This window comes from Lutra lutra, chromosome 5 (genome assembly GCF_902655055.1).
Source record: "Lutra lutra chromosome 5, mLutLut1.2, whole genome shotgun sequence".
Classification (NCBI taxonomy): domain Eukaryota; kingdom Metazoa; phylum Chordata; class Mammalia; order Carnivora; family Mustelidae; genus Lutra; species Lutra lutra.
The window spans coordinates 159,068,166-159,083,041 of record NC_062282.1 but is presented as its reverse complement, the minus strand read 5'-3'; positions in this window follow the sequence as shown (position 1 = coordinate 159,083,041).

The window sequence follows — 14,876 nt, the reverse complement described above, 5'->3', positions numbered from 1 at the left end:
CCATATGATACTCTCCATAGATGCTGAAAAAGCATTTGACAAAGTACAGCATCCCTTCCTGATCAAAACTCTTCAAAGTGTAGGGATAGACGGCACATACCTCAATATTATCAAAACCATCTATGAAAAACCCACCGCAAATATCATTCTCAATGGAGAAAAACTGAAAGCTTTTCTGCTAAAGTCAGGAACATGGCAGGGATGTCATCACCACTGCTATTCAACATAGTACTAGAAGTCCTAGCCTCAGCAATCAGACAACAAAAGGAAATTCAAGGCATCCAAATCGGCAAAGAAGAAGTCAAACTATCACTCTTCGCAGATGATATGATACTCTATGTGGAAAACCCAAAAGACTCCACTCCAAAACTGCTAGAACTTGTACAGGAATTCAGTAAAGTGTCAGGATATAAAATCAATGCACAGAAATCAGTTGCATTCTCTACACCGACAACAAGACAGAAGAAAGAGAAATTAAGGAGTCCATCCCATTTACAATTGCACCCAAAACTATAAGATACCTAGGAATAAACCTAACGAAAGAGACTAAGTATCTATACTCAGAAAACTATAAAGAACTCATGAAAGAAATTGAGGAAGACACAAAGAAATGGAAAAATGTTCCATGCTCCTGGATTGGAAGAATAAATATTGTGAAAATGTCTATGCTACCTAAAGCAATCTACACATTTAATGCAATTCCTATCAAAGTACCATCCATTTTTTTCAAAGAAATGGAACAAAGTATCCTAAAATTTATATGGAACCAGAAAAGACCTCGAATAGCCAAAGGAATATTGAAAAAGAAAGCCAAAGTTGGTGGCATCACAATTCCGGACTTCAAGCTCTATTACAAAGCTGTCAATCATCAAGACAGCATGGTACTGGCACAAAAACTAGACACATAGATCAATGGAACAGAATAGAGAGCCCAGAAATGGACCCTCAACTCTATGGTCAACTCATCTTCGACAAAGCAGGAAAGAATGTCCAATGGAAAAAATGACAGCCTCTTCAATAAATGGTGTTGGGAAAATTGGGACAGCCACATGCAGAAAAATGAAATTGGATCATTTCCTTACACCACACATGAAAATAGACTCAAAATGGATGAAGGATCTCAATGTGAGAAAGGAATCCATCAAAATCCTTGAGGAGAACACAGGCAGCAACCTCTTCGACCTCATCCGCAGCAACATCTTCCTAGGAACTTCGCCAAAGGCAAGAGAAGCAAGGGCAAAAATGAACTATTGGGATTTTATCAAGATCAAAAGCTTTTGCACAGCAAAGGAAACGGTTCACAAAGCCAAAAGACAACTGACAGAATGGGAGAAGATATTTGCAAATGACATATCAGATAAAGGGCTAGTGTCCAAAATCTATAAAGAACTTAGCAAACTCAACACCCAAAGAACAAATAATCCAATCAAGAAATGGGCAGAGGACATGACAGACATTTCTGCAAAGAAGACATCCAGATGGCCAACAGACACATGAAAAAGTGCTCCATATCACTCGGCATCAGGGAAATACAAATCCAAACCACCATGAGATATCACCTCACACCAGTCAGAATGGCTAAAATGAACAAGTCAGGAAATGACAGATGCTGGCGAGGATGCGGAGAAAGGGGAACCCTCCTACACTGTTGGTGGGAATGCAAGCTGGTGCAACCACTCTGGAAAACAGCATGGAGGTTCCTCAAAATGTTGAAAATAGAACTACCCTATGACCCAGCAATTGCACTGCTGGGTATTTACCCTAAAGATACAAACCTAGTGATCCGAAGGGGCATGTGCACCCGAATGGTTATAGCAGCAATGTCTACAATAGCCAAACTATGGAAAGAACCTCGATGTCCATCAACAGACGAATGGATAAAGAAGATGTGGTATATATACACAATGGAATACTATGCAGCCATCAAAAGAAATGAAATCTTGCCATTTGCGACGACGTGGATGGAACTAGAGGGTATCATGCTTAGTGAAATAAGTCAATTGGAGAAAGACAACTATCATATGATCTTCCTGATATGAGGGAGAGGAAATGCAACATGGGGGGTTAAGTGGGTAGGAGAAGAGTAAATGAAACAAGATGGGATTGGGAGGGAGACAAACCATAAGTGACTCTTAATCTCACAAAACAAACTGAGGTTTGATGGGGGGAGGGGGGTTGGGAGAGGGGAGGTGGGGTTATGGATATTGGGGAGGGTATGTGCTCTGGTGAGTTCTGTGAAGTGTGTAAACCTGGCGATTCGCAGACCTGTACCCCTGTGGATAAAAATATATATTTATAAAATATAAAATTAAAAAAAATCCTCAAATATGTACTGAACCAAAAGAAAACCATCCATCAAATATCCAAAATAGTATTAAGATAGAATAACGAAACTGGAGGAATCTTTATGATTTCACACTATATTACTAAGGTACAGTAATCAAAACTTGGTATTGCATAAAAACAGACACATAAATTACTGGAAAATTATGAAGGGAAATAAACCCATTCAAAGTGGTCTATTAATTAATAACAAAATGGTCAAGAATACACAATAAAGAAGGATACTTTTCCATAAATTTTGCTAGACATATAAAAATAGACAGCTACATGCACAAGAATGAAACTGGATCAGTGTAATATGCCATACATAAACATTAATTAACAATGGAGTAGATTTGAACATAATACTTGAAATGATAGAACTCCTGGAAGAAAATAGAGACTATTAGCTACTTGACATCAGTCTTGGTGATGATTTGTATTTAATTTGACACAAAAAGCGAAGGTAAAGGAAAGATAAAATAAAAATAAACATGTAGGACTATATCAAATTAAAAAGCCTCTGTGCAGCAAAGGAAATCAACAAAATGAAAGGCAGCATACTAAACGGAAGTAAATATTTGAGAACAATATTTATCTAGTAAGGAGTTAATATCCAAAAAAATATTAAAAAAATATAAAGGGGAGGAGGACGGGCAAGATGGCAGAGAAATAGGAGGTCCTGTTTAAACTGGTCCCCTAAAGTGAGCTAAATATCTACGAGAACACTCTGAACACCCGTGAAATCAGCCTGAGATGTAGGATTATTCACTGCTGGATCTCTACCAGGGCAGAAGACACCAGTGGAGAGGTAAGTGGAGTGGGAACAATTGGACTGATATCAGAGGATAAGCAGAACTTGGAGGAAGCCACTTGAAGAGTCACACTTGAAAGTAATATCCCAATACAAAAGTGTGCTGTTGTTAGGGACCAGCATTAACTTGGAGTCTGGTTAAAAACAGTCAAAAAGAGCAAAACATCTTAAGGGACAACTGGTAGAATTGGGCAGTCATGGGCCAGGACCTAAGCCCATGGACCCAGGTGGCCACCACTGGTGACCATCCATGCTGGGGAGAGTGCATCGGAACCTTCAGTTCCTGGTCCCTGAGCCCACGGCTGTGTGCTGCGTTCACTACTGCTCAGCTGGGCACACTCTTACAGAGGAATGAGGGAGTTTGGTGGGCATTCTCTAGAAACACACATTTTGCACCATGTGCACACTGTGTGACTGAGATCTGACTGCCCTCCCCACCTGTGCCTGAGAGAATGGTGGTGTGGGCATTAGCCAGTGGTCTCTAGGACAGGGCAAGGGTCTGGATGCTCCCAGCATGTGCCTGAAGGACCTCAGCATGATCTCTGGTTGGGATACCTCAGCAGCAGCAGCTGTGTGACTAAGCACACCCAGCAGCATGGGCCTGGTCCTCAGACAGCAATCCCAGCAAAGGTAGCCACCAGAAGCAGGCTCCCTGGACCAATATCACTCATTGTTTTAGTGGCATGTGGGTGCAGAAACAAACAGTCACTTTGGGTAACTACTGAGATAGTGGCTGGGGTGCATGCATGGCCTGTGGGATGTTATGGTGTACAGTGGAGTGTGCAGAGGGGGAGTCTGTGTGTTCTGGACCATCCAAAGGGGAGCAGACTGAGGCTTCTTTCTGAGGCAGAGGTCTGAGTACAGTTTGCTTTTCATTAAACCTCTGAAAAGCCACAAAAAGCTGCAAAACCTGCAAAACCAAAGCCAAAGCCAAAACCAAAACCAAAACAAACCAAAAACAAAAACACCCTTGAGAGAAAAGACTGAAAAACCAAACCCAGCTTTTCCACAGAGCCCAGCCCATTGATAGGGGGCAGGATGACTCAATCCAAGAACACTGACCAAACAACAATGCGGCAGCTCCTCCCCCGCCAAGCCAAGCCAAAAGAAAAAGAAAACAACGAGCATAGGATCCCCATAAAACTGTAAAACGCAAACATCAGGAGAAAACAATATATTAAGCTGCCCGTATTACCTTAAAACCTGTATATTTCATAGATACAACATTTCTTTTTAATTCGTTCCCACGATTCTTGTTCTTTTAATTACTTTAACCTACCTACCATCACAGATAGAGGTTTAATATAACATACTCCATAATAACCTTTAACTTGAACTTTTTAAATACATATATCTGTAATTTTTAAAAAAAGTTTTTAATACATATAGAAATAAGCTTCAAGGTAATCCTTTTTCCCTATTCAATACTACCCTTATATATAAACCAGTTTTAATCTCCCTTTATCTCTGGAAAGCAGATTCCTTTAACAAAGAAAATAAGATACACGAAGGAAGAACCAGAATAACATTGCTCCCCCACATCAAGGATTTATATCCACCATCTAGTTCTTCTATCAGTGTTTATGTATGTGTGTGTGTGTGCGTTTTTTTTTTTTTCTGTCCTAGAATGATATAAATCTTATTATTGGGGTTCATTTTGGCTGGGGTACTTGATATTTTTCCCATGATTTAATTTGTCAGTCTTTTTGTTTCCTGTTTTTGTTTATATACACTATAAATCTTATATTTGGAGCTCATTCTCCCAGGGTTTTCTCTTTTTGTTTCTCTCTCTCTCTTTCTTTCTCTCTTCTTTTTTTTTAATTTTTTTTTATTTTTTCAGCATAACAATATTCATTATTTTTGCACCACACCCAGTGCTCCATGCAATCCGTGCCCTCTACAATACCCACCACCTGGTGCCCCCAACCTCCCACCCCCCACCCCTTCAAAATTCTCAGATCGTTTTTCAGAGTCCATAGTCTCTCATGGTTCACCTCCCCTTCCAATTGCCCTCAACTCCCTTCTCCTCTCCATCTCCCCTTGTCCTCCATGCTATTTGTTATGCTCCACAAATAAGTGAAACCATATGATAATTGACTCTCTCTGCTTGACTTATTTCACTCAGCATAATCTCTTCCAGTCCCGTCCATGTTGCTACAAAACTTGGGGATTCATCCTTTCTTTTTTCTTTTTCTTTCTTTTTTTTTTTTTACAGCTTTATAAACATATATTTTTATCCCCAGGGGGACAGGTCTGCTAATCGCCAGGTTTACACACTTCACAGCACTCACCATAGCACATACCATCCCCAATATCCATAACCCCACCCCCCTCTCCCAACCCCCTCCCCCATCAAACCTCAGTTTGTTTTGTGAGATTAAGAGTCACTTATGGTTTGTCTCCCTCCCAATCCCATCTTGTTTCATTTACTCTTCTCCTACCGCCTCAACCCCCCATGTTGAATCTCCTCTCCCTCATATCAGGAAGATCATATGATAGTTGTCTTTCTCCGATTGACTTATTTCGCTAAGCATGATACCCTCTAGTTCCATCCACGTCGTCGCAAATGGCAAGATTTCATTTCTTTTGATGGCTGCATAGTATTCCATTGTGTATATATACCACATCTTCTTTATCCATTCGTCTCTTGATGGACATCGAGGTTCTTTCCATAGTTTGGCTATTGTTGACATTGCTGCTATAGACATTCGGGTGCACGTGCCCCTTCGGATCACTAGGTTTGTATCTTTAGGGTAAATACCCAGCAGTGCAATTGCAGGGTCATAGGGTAGTTCTATTTTCAACATTTTGAGGAACCTCCATGCTGTTTTCCAGAGTGGTTGCACCAGCTTGCATTCCCACCAACAGTGCAGGAGGGTTCCCCTTTCTCCGCATCCTCGCCAGCATCTGTCATTTCCTGACTTGTTCATTTTAGCCATTCTGACTGGTGTGAGGTGATATCTCATGGTGGTTTTGATTTGTATTTCCCTGATGCCGAGTGATATGGAGCACTTTTTCATGTGTCTGTTGGCCATCTGGATGTCTTCTTTGCAGAAATGTCTGTTCATGTCCTCTGCCCATTTCTTGATTGGATTATTTGTTCTTTGGGTGTTGAGTTTGCTAAGTTCTTTATAGATTTTGGACACTAGCCGTTTATCTGATATGTCATTTGCAAATATCTTATCCCATTCTGTCAGTTGTCTTTTGGTTTTGTTAACTGTTTCCTTTGCTGTGCAAAAGCTTTTGATCTTGATAAAATCCCAAAAGTTCATTTTTGCCTTGCTTCCCTTGCCTTTGGTGATGTTCCTAGGAAGATGTTGCTGCGGCTGAGGTCGAAGAGGTTGCTGCCTGTGTTCTCCTCGAGGATTTTGATGGATTCCTTTCTCACATTGAGATCCTTCATCCATTTTGAGTCTATTTTCGTGTGTGGTGTAAGGAAATGATCCAATTTCATTTTTCTGCATGTGGCTGTCCAATTTTCCCAACACCATTTATTGAAGAGGCTGTCTTTTTTCCATTGGACATTCTTTCCTGCTTTGTCGAACATGAGTTGACCATAGAGTTGAGGGTCCATTTCTGGGCTCTCTATTCTGTTCCATTGATCTATGTGTCTGTTTTTGTGCCAGTACCATGCGGTCTTGATGATGACAGCTTTGTAATAGAGCTTGAAGTCCGGAATTGTGATGCCACCAACTTTGGCTTTCTTTTTCAATATTCCTTTGGCTATTCGAGGTCTTTTCTGGTTCCATATGAATTTTAGGATTATTTGTTCCATTTCTTTGAAAAAAATGGATGGTACTTTGATAGGAATTGTATTAAATGTGTAGATTGCTTTAGGTAGCATAGACATTTTCACAATATTTATTCTTCCAATCCAGGAGCATGGAACATTTTTCCATTTCTTTGTGTCTTCCTCAATTTCTTTCATGAGTACTTTATAGTTTTCTGAGTATAGATTCTTAGTCTCTTTGGTTAGGTTTATTCCTAGGTATCTTATAGTTTTGGGTGCAATTGTAAATGGGATGGACTCCTTAATTTCTCTTTCTTCTGTCTTGTTGTTGGTGTAGAGAAATGCAACTGATTTCTGTGCATTGATTTTTATATCCTGACACTTTTCTGAATTCCTGTAAAAAGTTCTAGCAGTTTTGGAGTGGAGTCTTTTGGGTTTTCCACATATAGTATCATATCATCTGCAAAGAGTGATAGTTTGACTTCTTCTTTGCCGATTTGGATGCCTTTAATTTCCTTTTGTTGTCTGATTGCTGAGGCTAGGACTTCTAGGACTATGTTGAATAGCAGTGGTGATAACGGACATCCCTGTCGTGTTCCTGACCTTAGCGGAAAAGCTTTCAGTTGTTCTCCATTGAGAATGATATTTGCGGTGGGTTTTTCATAGATGGCTTTGATAATATTGAGGTATGTGCCGTCTATCCCTACACTTTGAAGAGTTTTGATCAGGGAGGGATGCTGTACTTTGTCAAATGCTTTTTCAGCATCTATGGAGAGTATCATATGGTTCTTGTTCTTTCTTCTATTAATGTGTTGTATCACATTGATTGATTTGCGGATGTTGAACCAGCCTTGCAGCCCTGGAATAAATCCCACTTGGTCGTGGTGAATAATCCTTTTAATGTACTGTTGAATCCTATTGGCTAGTATTTTGGCGAGAATTTTTGCATCTGTGTTCATCAAGGATATTGGTCTGTAGTTCTCTTTTTTGATGGGATCCTTGTCTGGTTTTGGGATCAAGGTGATGCTGGCCTCATAAAATGAGTTTGGAAGTTTTCCTTCTATTTCTATTTTTTGGAACAGTTTCAGGAGAAGAGGAATTAGTTCTTCTTTAAATGTTTGGTAGAATTCCCCCGGGAAGCCGTCTGGCCCTGGGCTTTTGTTTGTTTGGAGATTTTTGATGACTGTTTCAATCTCCTTACTGGTTATGGGTCTGTTCAGGCTTTCTATTTCTTCCTGGTTCAGTTGTGGTAGTTTATATGTCTCTAGGAATGCATCCATTTCTTCCAGATTGTCAAATTTGTTGGCGTAGAGTTGCTCATAGTATGTTCTTATAATTGTCTGTATTTCTTTGGTGTTCGTTGTGATCTCTCCTCTTTCATTCATGATTTTATTTATTTGGGTCCTTTCTCTTTTCTTTTTGATAAGTCTGGCCAGGGGTTTATCAATCTTATTAATTCTTTCAAAGAACCAGCTCCTAGTTTCGTTGATTTGTTCTATTGGTTTTTTTGTTGTTGTTGTTTGTTTGTTTGTTTGTTTGTTTGTTTCTATTTCATTGATTTCTGCTCTGATCTTTATGATTTCTCTTCTCCTGCTGGGTTTAGGCTTTATTTCTTGTTCTTTCTCCAGCTCCTTTAGGTGTAGGGTTAGGTTGTGTACCTGAGACCTTTCTTGTTTCTTGAGAAAGGCTTGTACCGCTATATATTTTCCTCTCAGGACTGCCTTTGTTGTGTCCCACAGATTCTGAACCGTTGTGTTTTCATTATCATTTGTTTCCATAAATTTTTCAATTCTTCTTTAATTACCTGGTTGACCCATCCATTCTTTAGAAGGATGCTATTTAGTCTCCATGTATTTGGGTTCTTTCCAAATTTCCTCTTGTGATTGAGTTCTAGCTTTAGAGCATTGTGGTCTGAAAAGAGGCAGGGAATGATCCCAATCTTTTGATACCGGTTGAGACTTGATTTAGGACCAAGAATGTGATCTATTCTGGAGAATGTTCCATGTGCACTAGAGAAGAATGTGTATTCTGTTGCTTTGGGATGAAATGTTCTGAATATATCTGTGATGTCCATCTGGTCCAGTGTGTCATTTAAGGCCTTGATTTCCTTGTTGATCTTTTGCTTGGATGATCTGTCCATTTCAGTGAGGGGAGTGTTAAAATCCCCTACTATTATTGTATTCTTGTCGATGTGTTTCTTTGATTTTGTTATTAATTGGTTTATATAGTTGGCTGCTCCCACGTTAGGGGCATAGATATTTAAAATTGTTACATCTTCTTGTTGGACAGTTCCTTTGAATATGATATAGTGTCCTTCCTCATCTCTTATTATAGTCTTTGGCGTAAAATCTAATTTATCTGATATAAGGATTGTCACTCCTGCTTTCTTCTGATGTCCATTAGCATGGTAAATTCTTTTCCACCCCCTCACTTTAAACCTGGAGGTGTCTTCGGGTTTAAGATGAGTTTCTTGTAGGCAACATATAGATGGGTTTTGTTTTTTTATCCATTCTGATACCCTGTGTCTTTTGATTGGGGCATTTAGCCCATTAACATTCAGGGTAAGTATTGAGAGATATGAATTTAGTGCCATTGTATTGCCTGTAAGGTGACTGTTATTGTATATTTTCTCTGTTTCTTTCTGATCTACTACTTTGAGGGTCTCTCTTTGCTTAGAGGACCCCTTTCAATATTTCCTGTAGAGCTGGTTTGGTATTGCAAATTCTTTCAGTTTTTGTTTGTCCTGGAAGCTTTTAATCTCTCCTTCTATTTTCAATGATAGCCTAGCTGGATATAGTATTCTTGGCTGCATGTTTTTCTCATTTAGTACTCTGAATATATCATGCCAGCTTTTTCTGGCCTGCCAGGTCTCTGTGGATAAGTCTGCTGCCAATCTAATATTTTTACCATTGTATGTTACAGACTTCTTTTCCCGGACTGCCTTCAGGATCTTTTCTTTGTCACTAAGACTTGTAAATTTTACTATTAGGTGACGGGGTGTGGACCTATTCTTATTGATTTTGAGGGGGGTTCTCTGAACCTCCTGAATTTTGATGCTTGTTCCCTTTGCCATATTGGGGAAATTCTCTCCAATAATTCTCTCCAATATACCTTCTGCTCCCCTCTCTGTTTCCTCTTCTTCTGGAATCCCAATTATTCTAATGTTGTTTCGTCTTATGGTGTCACTTATCTCTTGAATTCTCCCCTCGTGTTCCAGTAGCTGTTTGTCCCTCTTTTGCTCAGCTTCTTTATTCTCTGTCATTTGGTCTTCTATATCACTAATTCTTTTTCTGCCTCAATTATCCTAGCAGTGAGCGCCTCCATTTTTGATTGCACCTCATTAAGCTTTTTTTATTTCAACTTGGTTAGATTTTAGTTCTTTTATTTCTCCAGAAAGGGCTTTTATATCTCCCGAGAGGGTTGCTTTAATATCTTCCATGCCTTTTTCAAGCCCGGCTAGAACCTTGAGAATCGTCATTCTGAACTCTATATCTGACATATTACCAATGTCTGTATTGATTAGGTCCCTAGCCTTTGGTACTTCTTCTTGTTCTTTTTTTTTGTTGTGAATTTTTCCGCCTTGGCATTTTGTCCAGATAAGAGTTTATGAAGGAGCAAGTAAAATACTAAAAGGCTGACATCAACCCCAGGAAAATTTGCTTTAGCCAAATCAGAAGAGATCCCGAATTGTGAGGGGGGAGAAAGGGGATAAAAAGGGGTTCGGAAAGAAAGAAAGAAAAAAAAGAAACTATTAAAAAAAAGAAAGCCGATAAAGAAAAAATATAAAAAGAGGAAAATATATATATATATATATATATTAGATAAACTATTTAAAATACTTTAAAAAAAGAAAACAGTAAAAGTTAAAAAAAATTAGCAGAAGAAGAGAAAAAGAAAAAAAATTGAAAAAGAAAAAAAATTAAATTAACTGCAAGGCTAAAAAATCATGGGGAGAAAGCCATGAGTTCCGTGCTTTGCTTTCTTCTCCTCTGGAATTCCGCCGCTCTCCTTGGTAGGTGAACTTGGTCCTGGCTGAGTTTCCCATTGATCTTCTGGGGGAGGGGCCTGTTGTAGTGATTCTCAAGCGTCTTTGCCCCAGGCGGAGTTGCACCGCCCTTACCCGGGGCCGGGCTGAGTCATCCGCTCGGGTTTGCTGGGTTTGTTTCGGGAGCTTTTGTTCCCTGAGCGCTTTCCGTAGAGTCCGGAGGACGGGAATGAAGATGGCGGCCTCCCGGTCTCCGGCCCGGAGGAGCCAAGAGCCCGGGGTCCCACTCCTCAGTGAGCCCTCAGAGAACAGCACCCAATGACTCCCATCACCCTGGCCTCTGGCCGCGCTCCGAGCTGACCGAGCCTGCGACCGGTTCAAGGCAACCCCGAGCTGAGAGTCACTCCTCGGCTCTGTCTCTGTAGCCGGCTTCCCTGTTCTAATATAGGTAAGCTCTGTGACACTCAGACACCCCCGATCCTTCTGCGATCCTGCGGGAGCTGAGGCCGTGCTGACCCCGCCTGGGCTTCACCCCAGTTAAGCCTCTGGAGTGATGTCCCTCAGCGGAACAGACTTTTAAAAGTCCCGATTTGTGCTCCATTGCTCCGCCGCTCGCCCGGAGCCGGCCCCTCCCCCCGCGGTCTATCTTCCTGTCGCTTTGGATTCACTTTTCCACCAGTCCTACCTTGCAGAAAGTGGTTGATTTTCTGTTTCTGGAATTGCTGTTCTTCTTCTCTTCAATCTCCCGTTGGATTTGTAGGTGTTTGCAATCTTTAGATAAGCTATTTAGCTGATCTCCCGCTACCCGAATTAGTCTCAGCCTGCTACTTCTCCGCCATCTTGACTCCTCCCTCTCTCTTTTTAAAAAAAAATTTTCTTTCTTTCTTTCTTTTTTAAATATTTTATTTATTTATTTGACAGGCAGATATCAAAAGTAGGCAGAGAGGCAGGCAGAGAGAGGGGGAAGCAGGCTCCCTGCTGAGCAGAGAGCCCAATGCGGGACTCAATCCCAGGACCCTGAGATCATGACCCAAGCCGAAGGCAGAGGCCTAACCCACTGAGCCACCCAGGTGCCCATTTATTTTTCTTTCTTTTGTGTTGAGTTCCAATTGCTCCAAAGATTTTCAGTGTGCACCTTGCCTGGATTGTTGTTGATATATACAGCTATACATCCCCTTATCCACCTCTCACCAAAATGACTAGGTGGAGGAAAACCCAATACAGGAAAAATTAAGAGGCTCTACTGTCTCCATCAGAGCTATTGGATATGGACATAAACAGTATGTCAGAAAGGGAATTTAGGGTAACAAATATCTCAGCAATGGTTAGGTTGGAGAGAACTATTAGTGATAACATGGATTTCTAAGGGTAGAACTGAAAGCCACCATGGCAGAAGTTAAAAATGCTATCAGGGACATCCACTCGAATCTAAATACTCTTAGCAGTGAAGGTAACAGAGGCAGAAGATAGAATTAGTGATCTTGAGGACAAAATAATAGAGAAAAAGGATCAGGAGGAGGCCTGGAACAAACAGCTTAGAAGCCATGAAAAGAGAATTAGGGAAATAAAAGATGACAAGAAACATTCCAATGTCAGAATTCTTAGGATCCCTGAGGGGGTGGGAAAAGACAGACTAGAAGATGTAGTTGAACAAATTCTTGAAGAAAATTTTCCCAGTCTGGGGAATGGATTAAGCATTTGTGTAGTAGAAGCAGAAAGAGTACCCCTCAAGATCAGCAAATCTAGAAAGCCCATGAAGCTCTTGATTGTAAAACTGATGAATCATAATTTTAGACAAGAGTTTCTGAGGGCAGCTAGGGGGAAGAGTTTCCTTATGTACAGGGAAAAGGTCCATCAGTATAACTTCAGACTTGTCCACAGAAACCTGGCAAGCTAGAAAGGACTGGAAAGACATAGGACACTAAATGAGAAGAACACGTAGGAGGGACAAGATGGCAGGGAAGTAAGAGGAGGCGCCCTTTCAACCTGTACCCTAAAGTGAACTGATTACCTACCAAGAACTTCAATCACCCATGAAATCAGCCGGAGATCAGAATTATACACGTCTGGATCTCTACAGGGGCAGAAGATGCCAGTGGGCAGGTAAAATGGAGTGGGAATGTCGGACTGATATCGGAAGATAAACAAAAGTGGGAGGGAGCCACCAGAGGGGACCGATTGGAAAGTAATACCCCACTACCAGAGTGTCCTGCATCTGGGGACGAGCATTAACTTGGAGACTGGTTGAAAGCACTCAAAAAGAGCAAAGGATCGTGGGGAGGAAAATGTGGGAATCCGGGTGGCTAGGGAAAGGGGCTTAAGTCCCAGGACCCAGGACAGCTTCCCCTGGCACTGAGCCAGAGAGAGTGCAGTGGAGAAACAAGGTCTTGGTCCCTGAGTGCCAGCGCACCCGAGAACATGTGGGGTCCGGCTCCTGTGAGGGGCTGGAAGCCTCACCAGATGGCAGAAGCTGAGCCATGGTAACAGAGCCTGAGACTCTCATGCCCCTCACCCTCCCCTGAGAGACGTGCTCGAAGGCCCAGCCCAGCACTCTTAGACCGAACCATTGTATCAGAGCCTGAGACTTGCACATGAACCACACCCTCCCTGAGAGAGGTGCATGCAAGTCTGGCACTCTTAGACACAGAAAGACCAGGCACTCCCAGCCCGGTCCGGGAGGATAATCTCAGGGTGCAATCACTGCTTGGAACCTCTCTGGCAGTCTGGAACTGCTGAGACAGCCACCGCTGCCATGGTTTTGGGTACAAGCAGAAGATCCTGCATCCCCAGGGACCACGACTCAGAAACCTGCTCTGCCAGCGGCTAAGGGGGGATTTATATGGACTCTGCATCATATAGCAGATTGAGGTTTCTCTCTGAGAGGAAAGTCAGGGTGCAGTTTGCTTTCCTCTACACCTACAAAAACTATCAAAAGCTGTCAAGGTGAGAGAGAGAAAAAAAAAAGTGAACAAACATAAAAACCTCCAGAGAACAAAAGCCTGAAAAAAACAGTTTCCTGAGAGCTGACCCCCTTGAGGGGGGCGGGAGGACTTAACTCAGAGAACATCATTGACCGAAAACCCACGTTACGGGCCCCTACCCCAGAAAACCAACCAGGAAAGAAAAAAAAAAAAAAAGACTACAAGAGAACAACCACCACTACTTCATAGGACAACTTTAATTTTTAATTCATTCCCACTATTTTGGTTCAATTTTTTATATAGATAATTTATTAACCTATTTACCATCACAGTGAGATGTCCAGTACATCAAATTCCATAATAACCTTCTAACCTGAACTTTTTGATATAGTCACCTGTGTATTTCTTATGCATTTCTATTTTTTAAGTTTTTTTTTTTAAATTTTAGTTTAGTCTAGTTTATTCCTTTTTTATTTTTATTTTCTAATATTCAAATAGAGTTAAACTTCTAGGTAATCCCCTTTCCCTAATGCTACCCCTATAGGTAAACCAATTTTTAATCCCCCTTTATCTTAGGAAAGTTGAGTCCTTTAACAAAGATATCAAGATACATCCAGGAAAATCAAAACAACCGTCCTCACCCACACTGAGAATTTATAACCACTCTCCCATCTTTTTCCTCTGCCAGTGTTTCTGTGTTTCTGTGTTTGTCCTGATAGTATATAAATCTTACACTTGGGGTTCTTTTTTTTTTTTTTTTAAGATTTTATTTATTTGTCAGAGAGAGAGGAGAGCGAGCGAGCATGGGCAGACAGAATGGCAGGCAGAGGCAGAGGGAGAAGCAGGCTCCCCGCCAAGCAAGGAGCCCGATGTGGGACTTGATCCCAGGACGCTGGGATCATGACCTGAGCCGAAGGCAGCTGCTTAACCAACTGAGCCACCCAGGCGTCCCTACACTTGGGGTTCTTTTTGATGAGGTTATTCCTTTATTTTCATATATTATTTTTTCTCTTGTCCTATACTTTTTTTTTAAAGGTAATATCTCAATGAGTTTCTTTTTTAATTTTTTATTTCTTTTCATCATAACAGTATTCATAGTTTTTG